This window comes from Neophocaena asiaeorientalis, unplaced genomic scaffold (genome assembly GCF_003031525.2).
Source record: "Neophocaena asiaeorientalis asiaeorientalis breed wild unplaced genomic scaffold, Neophocaena_asiaeorientalis_V1.1 scaffold83, whole genome shotgun sequence".
Taxonomy (NCBI): domain Eukaryota; kingdom Metazoa; phylum Chordata; class Mammalia; order Artiodactyla; family Phocoenidae; genus Neophocaena; species Neophocaena asiaeorientalis.
The window spans coordinates 2,384,757-2,400,712 of record NW_020172867.1 but is presented as its reverse complement, the minus strand read 5'-3'; positions in this window follow the sequence as shown (position 1 = coordinate 2,400,712).

Sequence of the window (15,956 nt, the reverse complement as noted above, 5' to 3'; positions counted from 1 at the left end):
AAGATTTAATTTGTAATACATAATGAGCCATGTGCCTATAAAATAATTTGTTTTTCAAGTGGCTATCACAGAACAAAACAATGGAACCGTCTGAGGTGTGGCAATGACTATTATTACAGTTTTTCTTTGGTTAAAATCAGTTTTGTAGATGGAGATGGATTTGTATTGTCCAAGTTGGATAATGTAAATATTTTCACTGTCTCTATTTCTTCTTTGAGGGATGGCGCATAAAAAAACTTTTGGTTATTTTGGTTATATCTTTTGCACGTTTACCTTTAGTATGTGTGTGTTGGGTCAGGGTACGCTCCTGGAGGAGAGGGGAATGGACTTCTGTACCTTCTCTTCTAGAACCTTTTGATGTTTACAGCATTTGTTTTTTGATGATCTTTTTGGAGGAGGGCCTGAGAAATGAACTTGAGCTAGAGGGTAGAAGAAGGGATCCAGTTCAGTTTGAAAATGGTATCATTTCTATTCTTCCTTTGGTCATAAACTGTATGGCCCTCTCTAAAGCATGAATCGAGGCTGCCCTTTGTATCACGAACGGTACAGAATTGGGGTTGAGGTCTAGTGCTGTGGCAGGAGAACCACTTGGGTTTGGGTTAAAGGCAGAGGCAGTCCCACCAGGAGAGTTTGTTCTCCCGAGAAGGGTAGCCCCTTGTGCTGAGCTCTGCATGTGTGTATAGGCATGGGCGTGTAGATTCTCCATGCATTGCAGGAGGTGCGAAGGCAGTGCTGTTTCTTGAGGAATTACTCAAGAGTTAAGTAGCTGAAGAGTTATGTGGGATACCCATGCAGACAGTGGCTCATACAAAGTGGGTGCATGACTGTGGCACAGGTCTACAGAGAGGAACCCACTTCAGGCTTCAAGCATCAGCCTTGCAACTGTCTTTCTCTCTCTCCCTTCTCAAAGTTGTGCCCTGTGAGCTGGGGAAGAGTCATCTTGGGCAGAAGTGGAGGACCGGGCTGCAGTGTTTTTGTTTATGCTAGGAATGAATTTGTGTTTCTGTCTTTCATTTTCTTTCTCTTGTTTCTTCCCAAGGAAGTGCATTTTAGTGGTGTATCTGGGATCGTGTGGGCAGGCCACGAATTCCAGGATAACTCAGTGACATGTCCAGGTCTCTAGGCTTGGGGAAGGGGGCACAGAAAGCCATCTCACGCAGCCATTCTGAGACCTGACTCTGCAACTAGGCCCCTCCAGAGCCTGAAAATTTCAGTTTCCAGGCCCCACTTCTGGAAATTCTGACTTAGTCATTCTGAGGACCTAGGAATGTATGTTTCAGTAAAAAAAAGCACCCTGGTGTGTTCTGTTGGGCAGCTGGGTTTGGGAACCTTGGAGCTAGTATCTCTCCAGCCTGTAAGTGGGAGCACACTTCAATCTTCCCAGTATGTGGAGACTGTAAATGTCGGATGACACATACAGTCATGAATTTTGGTATCAGAGCCACTTTGCCATCTTTGGGCCCTCATTGTCTCTTTGATCTTTTGAAAGCACAAACTCCAGCCTCCCTCTGCTTCCTGCCCCTGGGAGCCTTACCCATGACCCAGGTATTGGGGGGTGGGAGTCGCCCTGAGACCCAGGCTCTGGGACCAGTTTCCTGTAACATACGGCCTATTAGAGAGAGAGTGTGAGTAATCCAGACCAGACCAGGCTTTACACGGGCAGTACCTTGTGTAGCTTCCTCACTGGGCCCTGCTGTGCCCCAGGGAATCCGGCTGCTTTCCTGCCAGTGGGAGATGATGAGGTCAGTGCGCTGAAGGTTCCACCCTGGAAAGGGCGAAGCAGGAAGGTGACTGGAAAATGCTGTTTTAAAATGTGTTGGACCCTCACAGAACCTAGAGGGAAATAAATTTAGTAACTTAGTTTTTATCATTGTTCCTAAATTTCCATAGTGGAGAATTAGGGACTAGTTTCCAAGGTGGGGATGCTTTTCAGCCTTTGTGTATTTGGAAGTGAGGTCTCTGGGGGCTCACGGCGCACTAAGGGAAGGGCAGGGAGGAGATGTCGCTGTCACTCGGGGAGCACCCAGAATAAGAGCTGGGAGATTTACGAGGTGTCTGCGTGTGGTTAAACCCAGGGCGGGGAAGCAGTCCAACTCTTCATTGACAACCCTTTGTTTTGAGGTAAATTTAAACAGGGCTGTTGAGAGAGTTTCACGTTTGTACAAGTTCCTTTTATGAACAATAGTTTCCAACCATTTACTAATGACCTTGGCACTTTCAGCAGAGCAGCACAGTTCTCAGTCTGTCCCCAGCTTTGCAGAGAACACTTCCTGTTCTCCTTAATCGCTTCTTCCATCTGGGAAGCACCAGGCTCTGCGGAAGACACCTGTTTTCTCGCCTGTTATTGTCAAAGCTTGGCTCCCTGGCTGGTCCTGAATAGTTGTGAGTGTGCAGGTGGGGGCCAGAGGGTCAGGCTGTCTGTCCCATGGGACAGAAAATCACCAAGTGTCTGTGAAAGACTCCCATCATCTCAGTGCCTGCTTGTGAATTCATGTGAGGCTACTCATGGTTCATGGACTTTTTTCTTAGTAAAAGTGTCTTCTGTTCATTTCATGAAAGAGGAATTCATGGAGAATGAGAAAAGTAAGGTTTTGAAGAAGAATTAAAATCAGAATTAGAAGGAAAAGAAACACATACAGAGGTACAGGAGGAAAAAAATCTTACTTAGTTTAGAAAAATCCTATATGTCCTTAGGAGACCAGCACCTGTGTTTTGGGAGATTGTCCTGTGTGTCCATGAGTAGATTCCTCGGTACTTGGTAAAGACAGTGAGACTTAAATGAACAAGGGCGTAGCCATGTTTTCAATAAAGGTTCCCTTGTTTGTGGGCTCTGAGGACTCAACATTATAAAGGCTGAGGTGGAGGCCAAGGAGAGGGTGGGGTTGTGTTAATTTTTTGGCCATTTCTCAGTCCTTGTGTTGCAGCAGGGGTTACTGATGAAATGGCCTCAGGCAACCTTCAGCAAGGGCTTACTGGCTTCAGCAATCTTTCCTGGCAGCATAATTCACTTCCCAGCCTTGACAATTCCCATCTGGACAACCTCCCACGAGAATCTCAGTGGCCCGCACCTCCCATTCCTCTACAAAGGGAAGCTTGTGGGATGACAGTGTCTCCCCTACATGGAGAAGCCACCATGGACTTGGACATTGTAACTATCACTGTGATGTGGGCTTGGGGGGTAACAGAGAGATGGTGCAGGAAATACCAATACAAGGTAAAACCCAACCCCTACCACGCTGTCCGCATGGGAATTTACCAAAAAATTCTATGGAAAAGGCTTAAGAATGCTTATTCAAGTAAGTTAGAATTGACAAATTTTAAAACAACAACGGCAGAGTCCAGGAGTGATTAGGGTGCCATAGGGCTAGTCAGCAGAGATATTCTAAAAAAGAGTGCTTAAATTCAAACCCAGGAATTTAATAACAATAATACCAATAACGAGCAGGCAGCAACATAATAAAATACTATGCCGCTATTTTTCCAAAGCTCAGAGCTCATTTAAAAGCTGACCCCATTTGTTAGAGTAGTTGTGAGATACAAACATCGTTATCCTCATGTGGTGGGCAAGGAAATGAAGGCTCAGAGGGACTGAGCCTTTGTTTCTAGCATGTTCCATGCAGCACAGTACTGAACTCCAACTGTGGGATGAAGCCTTGATCTGTCACAGGGGTCCAGGAGTTCACACCTCCCTCTAGCCCTTCTTCAAGCTCTTTCTGAGGATAAGCTATTAACATTAATTATGTCACCACGTTAGTGTCTTTTTTGGAGGGAGAAGTGGGAAAGTAGTTTTTGGAGGGTACTAAAACAATATGTTTGAAATCATTTCATTTTTGCACATAGATACATGAAAAAATGATCTATACCAATTTGTTAACAGTGGTTATTTCTGATATATGTAATTATGGGTTATCTTTACATTTTTTATCCTCTTGTAATTATAGAAATAAGTATACATTATTTTTGTATTAAAGAAAAAAATCCCTAAAATAGTAAAACAAAAGAAAAGGTTCTAGGATTTAAAAACAGTTTCTAATTTACTCTTAGGTTATTTTACCTGGTTTTTTTCCATGCAATAAGATATTTTGCTAAATACTAGAAAATTCAATTTACAGTAATCAGTTTATGTTGTAACTTTTGTATGTATTATACATACTATTTTGTAACGTTATACTTTCTTTAATCAATCCCTTCTGTTAGACATCTACTTTTTCAACTAATCATTACTATAAGAAAACTAGAGCAAACACAATTGGCTAAAATTAATTAAAATCAAGTAGAAACATCCTGCCCTTCCCCCACCCCCCAAATTTTGAAAAATGGGCAAAAATCCTTTCTGCGAAATTTTATTCATTTCCAACCCAGTTGTTTTTTTGACCAGATTGTGATCTTAACTAAGGAACGGAAAGAAAGTAACCTATATCAAGTACCTACAGCCACCCACAAACAAGTCTTTATAATACTTTTTGTTTTTGTATTTTAGTAGGTTTTAAAATCAGGAATGAATTAGAGTTACAGTAGGAGAGACAAAGTTCATTGTAGACGGATGTTCTTATTTACTAGAAGGATAATCAAGCACAATAGCACATGATTTTACAGAATCTTTAAATAGAATAAAGAAACGTGTGTGTGTGTGTATGTGTGTGTGTGTGTGCACGTCTGTGTGTGCGCATCTGTGTGTGTGTGTCTTTGTGCATCTGTGTGTATGTCTGTCTTTGTGTGTGTGCATCTGTGTGTGCGTGTGTGTGTGTCTATGTGTGTCTCTGTGTGTGTGTCTGTGTGTGTGCATCTGTGTGTATGTGTGTGTCTATGTGTGTGTGTCTGTGTGTGCCTGTGTGTGTCTCTGTGTCTCTGTGTGTGCATCTCTGTGTGTGTATGTCTGTGTGTGTGTGTGCATCTCTATGTGTATACATGTGTGTGTGTGTGTCTGTGTGTGTGTCTGTGTGTCTGTGTGTGTGTGTCTCTGTGCATCTCTATGTGTATACGTGTGTGTGTCTGTGTGTGTGTTGTGTGTGTCTGTGTCTGTGTGTGTCTGTGTGTCTGTGTGTGTGTGTCTCTGTGCATCTCTATGTGTATACGTGTGTGTCTGTGTGTGTGTGTCTGTGTGTGCCTGTGTGTGTATGCCTGTGTGTGTGTCTGTGTGTGTCTCTGTGTCTCTGTGTGTGCATCTCTGTGTGTGTATGTCTGTGTGTCTGTGTGTGCATCTCTATGTGTATACGTGTGTGTCTGTGTGTGTGTGTCTGTGTGTGCCTGTGTGTGTATGCCTGTGTGTGTGTCTGTGTGTGTCTCTGTGTCTCTGTGTGTGCATCTCTGTGTGTGTATGTCTGTGTGTCTGTGTGTGCATCTCTATGTGTATACGTGTGTGTCTGTGTGTGTGTGTCTGTGTGTGTGTGTGTCTGTGTGTGTGCCTGTGTGTCTCTGTGCATCTCTGTGTATACGTGTGTGTGTATGTGTGTGCCTGTGTGTCTCTGTGTGTGTGTCTGTGTGTGTGTGCTTGTGTGTGTGTGCCTGTGTGTGTGCCTTTGTGTGTATGTCTGTGTGTGTCTGTGTGTGTGTGTGCATCTCTGTGTGTATACGTGTGTTTGTCTGTGCGTGTGTGTGTGTCTGTGTCTGTGTGTCTGTGCCTGTGTGTGTGTGCGCCTGTGTGTGCCTGTGTCTGTGTGTGTGTGCCTGTGTGTGTATGTGTGTGCCTGTGTGTCTGTGTGTATGTGTGTGCCTGTGTGTGTCTCTGTGTGTGCATCTCTGTGTGTATACGTGTGTGTGTATGTGTGTGCCTGTGTGCACCTGTGTGTGTGCCTGTGTGCATGTGTGCATGTGTGTGCCTGTGTGTGTGTGTGCCTGTGTGTGTGTGTCTGTGTCTGTGTGTGTGTGCCTGTGTGTGTATGTGTGTGTGTGCCTGTGTGTGTGCGCCTGTGTGTGCGCCTGTGTGTGTGCCTGTGTGTGTGTGCCTGTGTGTGTGCACCTGTGTGTGTGTGTGCACACCTGTGTGTGTGTGCCTGTGTCTGTGCGCCTGTGTGTGTGTGCGCCTGTGTGTGTGCGCCTGTGTGTGCGCCTGTGTGTGCGTGCCTGTGTGTGTGCGTGCCTGTGTGCCTGTGTGTGTGCGCCTGTGTGTGCGCGCCTGTGTGTGTGTGTGTGCCTGTGCCTGTGTGCCTGTGTGTGTGCGCCTGTGTGTGCGCGCCTGTGTGTGTGTGTGTTGGGGTCGGGGGTAATAACTTACCGTTCATCTGTCTGAAATCTCCGGAGAGGGTTGCTGCATTTCTTGCTGGGCACTTCTGTAGAACAATAGAACAGTCACATTCTCATCATAAAGATGATGAGAACCAAGTGTCTGAGGATAGTGACATTTTTTATTCAGAAAATGGTGTTGTGTTTGTGGCACCGTGCTGGGGATACAGGGGTGGGGATGCTTCAGAGATGAGTTAGAGACCACCTCATATGCCACCTCTCACAAGATATCTCCTGGAGATCCTCTAGGTCCCTACAGAACTTTTTTATTCCTCTAGATAGCACTTACCACATGATTCCACAATGATTTGTTCAGGGGTTTATCCCATCCAGTGGATGGTGAACTTCCCTAAGGGAGTCCCTAGAAAATGCTTCTGTTTATTGAACGAATAAATGAATGAATGAGCTAGCTCGTAAAGGATGAAATGACTTGTACAAAAAATGGAGAAAAAGGAAGGGAAAGGCCAGGGGAAATCGTTTCATGGAGATGAAATAATGGCTCTGAGGTCCTATGACGTGTTTGTTATCTCTGCCCTGTGCTTGGCTCTGTCACTGAGATAAGCACCCTGCTTGTCCCATGCTCTCAGCAGGAAGGCTGTGTCTAAGATTTGGCGGGAACCTTCAATGCAAGTCCTGCACAGAGGCTGGAGTCATATTAAAGAGAGGATATCCTAAAAAGCTGAAAATGTAATGAGTAGGTAGTTGGGAAAGTTGAGTTGGTGACAGAGGAGCTGCCAGATTTTTATCTTCTGACCTAATATTAATAAGCCTTCATATCCCCACTTCTTCAAGCTTTGACCTTTTTTCTTAGAAACAAACACATTTCTTATTTCCTCCACAAAACAAGCCATGGAAGCAACCTAAATGCCCATCGACAGACGAATGGATAAAGAAGATGTGGCACATATATACTAATGGAATATTACTCAGCCATAAAAGGGAACGAAATTGGGTCATTTGTAGAGACGGGGATGAACCTAGACTGTCATACCGAGTGAAGTAAGTCAGAACGAGAAAAACAAATATCATATATTAACACATATATGTGGAATCCAGAAAAATGGTACAGATGAACCGGTTTGCAGGTCAGAAAGAGAGACACAGATGTAGAGAACAAACGTATGGACACCAAGGGGGAAAAGTGGCAGGGGGTGGTGGTGGTGTGATGAATTGGGAGATTGGGATTGGCGTATATACACTAATATGTATAAAATGGATAACTAATAACGTGCTGTATTAAAAAAATAAAATTAAATTAAAAAAAAAGCAAAAATTGTTTATCAAAGCAAAGTAGACCATTATATCAAAGACTCTGCTTGCAGAGTTTGCAGAGTTTGATACCTGTTCCTCCCTTTTGGCTTGGCACAAGGATCCGCCCCCATCCGAAGACTGTACTTCCCAGCTTTCCTTCCAGCTATGGAACTCGTCTTAGCTGAGCTCTGGCTGGTGGATATTAGAGGAAAGTGGTGAGTGCAACATACAGGAGATGTCCTTAAAGGAAAGGGACTGCGTGCTTTTCTTCCTGTTGGCAGAGTGTAGATGTGCAGCTTAACTCCATCAGCCTTTTGGGCCATGCAGTCGCCTTGGGAATGGAAGCCACCTGCAGTGGAGAAGGAAGATAGGAGAAGCCTGGGTTCCTGAGTGTGAAGGCCTTTTCCAGCCCTGGACTAACCAACCTCTATAGTTTTGGAAAGAGATCAACTAACTTAAGCTGTAGTTATTTTGGCTGATTCTGTTACAGCAGAACCTAATTCTGATCAATACAGCAGCTGTGAGCTGAGGGGAATATTTTGCTGATTTACTTCAACTAGGCAGACCATGCGTCTGTCTCTGAGGACTTAGCACGTGTGTTTCCTGAGCCCAGAACTTCCCCTGGGAGCTCAGCTGATAGTGTGACGTGAAGTGGAGGCCAGAGGGCCAGAGCCCTGAGGAGAAGTGTGTAGCTCAGATTATAGCAGGGCCTTTGGTCAGGGAGGAACATAGCATAGGGGAGAGAGCGTGGGCCTGGGGTCAGAAAAACTTGAGTTAAAACACTGCGTCAATCAGTTACAATGTGTGTGATTTGACCTTCAGTTTCTGTGGTTGTAAGGATTAATCAGATATCATACTGAGAAAAGATCAATAACTGATACATGATAGGCACTAAAAATGTAGCTATTATTATTAAAATACATGAAGTATTAACAGGACTTTACGTATTCAAGGTCTGTAAAACTCTTGCCTTTATGATTCATAGCAAGGCATTGATTCATGCTGTCTAAATGAACCCTCATAGGTAGAAATATAAGCGCTATAAACAAAATCTCCTACTGTAAAAATTTCTTTTGGTACATGATATTTTTGCTCAATACTAAGTGTAAAGGGATGGCTTCTCCCTTATATAGTAACAAAACCCAATATCATTGGATAAGACTTTGAATAACTGCATTGGATCCGGATTTCTAATCTCAGAAAACAGAATCATAGAGGCTAATTTTAATAGAAACGAACTTGTTACAACAGTAGCTTCTGGAATTTCCAGGAAGACCAGAGAACTGAGAATGGAAGGTATCCAGCCAGGAGCAGCATAGCCTGGAGAAGCTCTAACCAGGTGATGGGTCTTGCAGAGACCCCACTGGAGCCCCTGCCCACTGCTTGGCACCTGTGAGCTGAGGAGGGACACTGGAACCTCAGCCACAGCTGCCGCAGAAGAACAGAGCCTCGGCAGCCACACTGGTCCACCTCCTTGTGTCACTACCACCCGCATGGCCCCTTAGGCCCTTAGAGTCTATGTGATGCTTGGTAGAGCCTAGAACACACGCAGCACACTAGGTGCAAAGGAGGGGAAATGTAGCCTTGAAGCTTTTTAGACCGTAGGACTGGAAGGTGTAGCCTGCGCTCCCCCAGAAGGCAGGGCCTAAGATGAGGGCTCGGATGTGGGAAGTTTGTTTTGGGAAGGGATCCTAGGGAATAGAAGTGGGGGATTTGGAAGAGCTTTAGGTCAGAGATGATGGCATACGTTTATTAAAGTGACAAGTTCAACGCTTCTCACCATCAGTAAAAATAAAGGCTCACGAGCTGTATACAGTTCAGTATGGAAATAATTTCGCCTGAGTCGTGAGGATTCACTGTAAAAGTCACACCTACCACACATTGCAGGTCGAACTACTGCAGTTAGGGGACAATTGCAGCAGTATAATGAGAGACTATAGGACCCGAGATAGGACAGCGACTGTGAGAAACAAGAGAATGGGGCACCTGGTATCTAACCGATGGGCCTTGATGGCTGATGGCTTATGGAGAAGGGGAGGACAGTTTGAGATTGGTAGCCTTGGTGCTTGGGAGATTTGTAATGTCTTCCACCGAGATCAAGGATACTGGAGAAGAGACAGATACAGGCTGGGAATGGAGAGGGTGATGGTTCATTTTGCATATGCTCAGCGGGGGGTGTGGCAGTGTACGTGGTATGTGGGTCTGGAGCAGGAGAGAGGGCGTGGCTGGGGTTATGGATTTAAGAATCTTAAGTGTTTAGTGGAAGGTAAAGGAAAAGGAACTGGTGGAGGAGACGGAGAAGCTCCGCACACACCTGCCAGGCTGGATGTGTTTGTTATTTTCTCCTGTGCTCCTCGCAGTAGGTCTTGGGCACACGACCTTCTTCCTCTCCTCCCGGGTGCTGGCATGGCCAGTTTTGACTCCCCTGAGGTTCTCTACCCTGGAGGGATGTGGTTCCCCCTGGCTCCTTCTAATTCCTCTTCAGATCCCTGAAGACAACCTACCAGCTCCTCTTATTTACTTGTCTGTTTATTTATTTATTGCGGTACACAGGCCTCTCACTGTTGTGGCCTCTCCCGTTGCAGAGCACAGGCTCCGGACACGCAGGCTCAGCGGCCATGGCTCACGGGCCCAGCCGCTCCGCGGCATGTGGGATCTTCCCGGACCGGGGCACGAACCCGTGTCCCCTGCATCGGCAGGCGGACTCTCAACCACTGCGCCACCAGGGAAGCCCTTGTGTATTTATTTTTGAAATAAATTTTACTCCTAATCACCACCACTTAATATAACGGGAATAATAAAATTCACAAACCCATGAGATTTAGAGAATCTTAAAAAATTCCTATGGTTTTGATTCCCAGTCTGTGTTCCTGACTCTCTTGCTGGGACAGTAACTGGAATTCCCTTTGATCTCTGCCCTCTGCTTTCATTCCTGAAGATGAGAATATTAACCCTTCTCTCTCTTTCTGAGTCACTCTTCTCTGGGGAAGGACTCCATCATGACCTGCTTGCTGGCACAGGCTCAAGGATGCAATCTGCACAAAAGGATATGTCTCTTATTTCCACCTGGACAATTTCAGGTTCAGGACCCTCCAGACCCAGTGCCATCTGTATTCTCTTGGCTTCTGCTGGAATAGGACTCTCTGAGTGGTGTCGCCCAAGACAGAAATCAAGGGGCGTTCAAGAAAGAGGTAGTTGTCAGCGGTGTCAGGGGCTATGTGGAGGTTGATGAAGGTGAGGACCGTGAAGAGGCTGTTAAAACTGGCAGCCGTGGGCTTCCCTGGTGGCACAGTGGTTGAGAGTCTGCCTGCCGATGCAGGGGACACAGGTTCGTGCCCTGGTCCGGGAGGATCCCACATGCCGCGGAGCGGCTGGGCCCGTGAGCCATGGCCACTGAGCCTGCGCGTCGGGACCCTGTGCTCCGCAACGGGAGAGGCCATAGCAGTGAGAGGCCCGCGTACCACAAAAAAACAAAAACAAAAAAACCTGGCAGCCATGTGGTGACTGGTGATTTCCGTAGAGTGATGGGTATCGACATCTCATCCAGCAAGTACGTTTAGGCAAGTTCATACTTGTTAGAATAATGTAAACCATTGAAAAGTAGTCTGTGCTCAAGATCCTATTGATGGTAAACCTCTAGTAAGAAAATATCTCAATTTCCATGAGCAATGAAGCATTGTGTGTGTGTGTATATGTGTGTGTGTGTATATGTGTGTGTGTGTGTAAGAGTAAGGACAGATCTAAACTAGGTTACCATTCTGTAATCACAAGGGGCAAAAAGGAATCCATGGGATCTCAGAGGAAACATTGAGATAATGTCTAAAGCACAAAAGTGTGTGCACTGAAATGTTGATATTGCTCGTGCTGGCATATTTGGAAGCAAAGTGCTTTTCTTCCTTAGACAGTTCTGTTACATGTGATAAAGCCTCTCTTTACCATTGTAAGTTTCAGTTTTTTTATAAGGATAGCACCATTGTGCAAACTGCCTGCTGAAAGAATCACAATACATACCAATTTCACCTCAAGCTCCCTCCCAAATCTCTGACAAATGGGCGTTGGCATTTTATGTACCTCACTGGGTGAATATTGTATGCTTTTTTTTTTTAATTCTGATTTGTTCAAATGTTATTAAAGTGTTCAAAAGAAAGAGCTGAAGTCCCTTTAATAAATAGTTTGAGAGCAATTGGATATGTACTGGACAGGTTAAGAGAAATTTTAAGCCATTTACTGGAGAATAATCTTAATATGAAAGGCAAGAAGATGTACTGGGAGATGAGGAAGTGCTGGATGCAGGGACAGAGAATTAGAATTCCCAGGGACACTCATATCGTGTGCCCGCCCTAGTGTCTTCAGAAACTCTCTCTTTCTGTCTTTCCATTGATGGCGTTCTCTCCACTATTCCAGGTGAAATCATTCTAAACACTAACCTCCCTTCCTTCCTGCCTCCTGTCCTCCATTTAGACTCTTCCCTGTGGAGAAATAAGAAACCAAGAGGAAGCAAATGGCCAGGACTAGAAGCTTGGAGAAGGCCAGTAAAACCTGAAGAAGTTAAACATGATGCCTTAAAGGAGAAGTTAGAGTAGGAAGTACTTAGGGTAAAGCGAGAAGCATTAAGAGACAGTTATTACCTTCTCTCCATAAGTTGTAAATGACTGCGGGATTTCACACTACTCTGAAGCCCTGATCCGCAGAGCAAGCTGAGCCCAACAGAAGAGGCAGAGAGTATGTATAGACCTGAGTATTTGATACCTAAAATATAAGTTCATAAATAGTCCTCCAAAGAAAAAGTTGTAAGATTAGTAATTGACTTTGATTTCTCTTTCCCCTCCCTCCTTCCTTCTCTCCCTCCCTCCCTCCCTTCCCTCCTTCCTTCCTTCCTTCCTTCCTTTCTTCCATCTTTCCCTTCTTTTAGCAGGTATTTATTGCACACTTACTAGATGCCAGGCCTTCTTCTAGGCACTGAAAGCATCAAGATGTTATGTTTGAGGCCCCACAAGTACCCCACAGCCTGATAATACCAGCATAGGCAGAAGTACAGACTGCTATAGTGACTCGGGGGAGGGTCATCTAATTCAGAAATGAATTGGTGTAGGCTATGACTCAAAATGGGATCTGGGTTATGAGTAGTTGCAGGGGTGATGAAGAGTAGGTGATATGGTGATATTTAGGAGGTAGAAGTGGATAAGGGGGATAAGGGATAGGAAAGCGGCTGGGACAGAGAACCAGGGACAGGTTCCTGGCTTGTACCTCTGGGTAGGTGGTGAATGCAATAGGAAGAATAGTTTTGGGAGAAATAAATATTTAATTTAGTATTAGGCATATTGAGTTCAAGGTATAATAAGATGCTTTAGTGCCTGTTAAATATTTTATATTCTGGTTTGAATACAATCTAGTACAGGTGAATGTCAGGTCGAAATACAGGTCTCTGGACATATATTATAAAATTTATTAATTATGAAAAATAATAGTAATGTGGTGGTAGAATAAGTCTCTCTGTCCTGTTCCCCCTCTTTGTCCCTTCAATTCTCATCCCAGGTGCAGAGAGAATCTTACAGCATGAAAAAACATCAAACTGCTGTGAGAGGCAGTCATTATTAACTAGAGATAGGTTTGTGGTACCCCTTGGAAGACTGAAAATCCAGTCCTGCTCCTGTGGGGGGTTGTAGGGAGGTGCCCACTTAGGAGAGAGGCAGTAGCAATCCAGCCTGTGTGGTGTGATGCTAGCAGAGTGGAGCTGGGGCTCCAATAGAGGGGTAGAAAAGGGAAGAGGACTGGAGATGGGGCAAAGAAATATATCGTGTGTGTCCAAAGAAGAACATCCAAGGTGGACTGTGTACCACCTGGAAGGCAATCTGGAGAGAAAAGAGATGCTTTGCATCATCTTCTGGCCTAAGTGATCCATGAGTAGATGGCGTCATTTCTGGTATTGAGTTATGTCTTTTTAGCGAACCAGATGTTTTGGAGCTTAAGGCAAGATAATAATAATAGATAACATTAACTGAGCCATTTGTTTTTGTTTTTGTTTTCTTTTTGCGGTACGCGGGCCTCTCACTGTTGTGGCCTCTTCCGTTGCGGAGCACAGGTTCTGGACGTGCAGGCTCAGCGGCCATGGCTCATGGGCCCAGCCGCTCCGCGGCATGTGGGATCTTCCCGGGCCGGGGCACGAGCCCGTGTCCCCTGCATCGGCAGACGGACGCTCAATCACTGCGCCACCAGGGAAGCCCTAACCGAGCCATTTATTAGTGCATTGCATAATAACAATTATGCTAATTGTTTTATATGCATTATAATATTTGATCCTCACAATAACTTTATGGCAAAGGTGTTGTTACTCCATTTCAAAGCTGAGGAAGCTGAGGCTTAGAGAGTAGCTTGGTGGAGGGAAAACGACCAGTGAGTGATGGAACTAGGAATTCAAACTCAGAGTCCACATCTTCAACCACTGTGCTCTACTGAAGGTCCTCAGGATAAACGTTGTCTGAGGAGGTCCAGGGAGAGGAGGTGGAGGGACAAGAACAGAAGTTTGAACAAAGGGGATTGGGAAATGGTGGTCCTTAAAAGGTGAGTGGGAAAAGAACCCCAGAGGAGACTGAGGAGGAAAAGAAAAGTCGTAGAAAGAAAAGAAGGAAAAGAAGGAGTAGAAAAGTCCATAGAAGGCCATAGAAGGAAAAGAAAAGTCAGAAAGGAGAGTTGTCATGGCAGCCAAGGGAATGGAATTTTGGTGAAGGAGGGAAAAGTTGGCATCCAATACTGCAGAGAGGTCAAGCAAGACAAACACAGACACATGTCTATTGAAGTTGACAGTCTGCTGGCCATTGGCATTGGTGATCTTAGCCAAAGCCAGATTGAGGCAGGTTGAAGAGAGAATGGAAAGAGAGCAGGTAGAACCAGAAAGAGCTGATGACCCCATGTGGAGTTTGGGTCTGAAGGGGAGGAAGGAAAGAAGAGTGGAGCGAAGTGTCAGGTGAGAGTCTTTATTGTTTTTTAGGATGAAGATGAAGAGACTTGTGACTGTTTACATGCTGACTGAGTAAAGAAGAGATTGATGGTACAGGATAGAGAGAGTGTGATGGGGGGGAGGAGAGAGGGGGTGAGAGGGAGGGGAGGGGGAGAGAGGCTCTAGAGTACAGAGCACAAGTCCCAGAGCACAGAAGGATTAACTGGCTAAAGGCAGGATCCCTCCATCACTAAGACAGAAGAGTGGAGGTAAGGTTGCAGATGGCCAGGGAGGAATGTGAGGCTTCATATCTGGTGTTTTCTAGTTGCTCTATATAGAAGGAGGCAAGGCCATCTGTTGAAAATGAGGGTATAGGTGGTGGGGTTAGAGTGGATTGAAGACAAGGGGAAAGTTTGTCAGCTAAGGATGCAGATCATGGATTTTAGTAGCAGCTCAGATGTGGGACTCATCTCCTGTCATTAGAGAGTTAGGTTGTTCCAAATTTTCACTGTCATACACAGAACAGAGAAGGAATGATTCACTAAAAATGCACTTGAATTTTTTTAAGGTTAAAAAAAAAGACCCTTCAATAATTCTCAAGAGAGAGATCCATGGAGGGTAGCTTCAAAGCTAGTAATATTTGAAAAAAATATTGGTAACTCGTGTCAATATTTTCCAATCAAATTTTTATATCAACTAAATTCTTTCACATTGATTAATTTGCTTTTAGTCAAAGTACTTTTGGTTAGGTTGCTTTCTACCAAGTAAACTTTTGGTTAAGTCACCTGCAGTTGGGTTTTATATATAGAACAGATGTAAAGTCTGGACAAAGTAAACAAGAAAGCTTATTGGCCGATCATATATCTCTCCCTTAGATTTCAAGGCGTGGCATTTATCTTATGGTGTGAGATAGAAGACTTTTGATAGTTGGAAAACTTTAGGTAGCTCTTTAGGTAGCTGTTTCTTAGTTAGAAGCAGAAGTGCCAGTTTATCCATCTAGATAGCTCAGAGAGAGACACCAGCATCACACAGCTATTGACTGTTCAGTGGGTCTGATTTCTAGAAATCTCTCAGAATTCCCAAACTCAGTGTGAGAAATACTATTGTAAATGAGTTATCTACATTATAAAACTTGAACAGAAAATAATTCAGCCAGTAAATAAGTGGGAACAAAAACATATTCACAGATGATATTAAAATACAAAATTCTGATAAACACTGTGGACTTCTAAAAGAGCAGTTGTTTAAGTAGGAGTCTACATTTTAAAAAATTCTTAAAAAATTGGGCTTCCCTGGTGGCACAGTGGTTGAGAGTCTGCCTGCCGATGCAGGGGACACGGGTTCGTGCCCCGGTCCGGGAAGATCCCACATGCCGCGGAGCGGCTAGGTCCGTGAGCCATGGCCGCTGAGCCTGCGCATCCGGAGCCTGTGCTGCGCAATGGGAGAGGCCACAACAGTGAGAGGCCCGCGTACCGCAAAAAAAAAAAAAAAAAAAAAAAAAAAAAAATTCTAAAAAAAATAAAAAAAAAAAAAAAAGGCAAAGTTA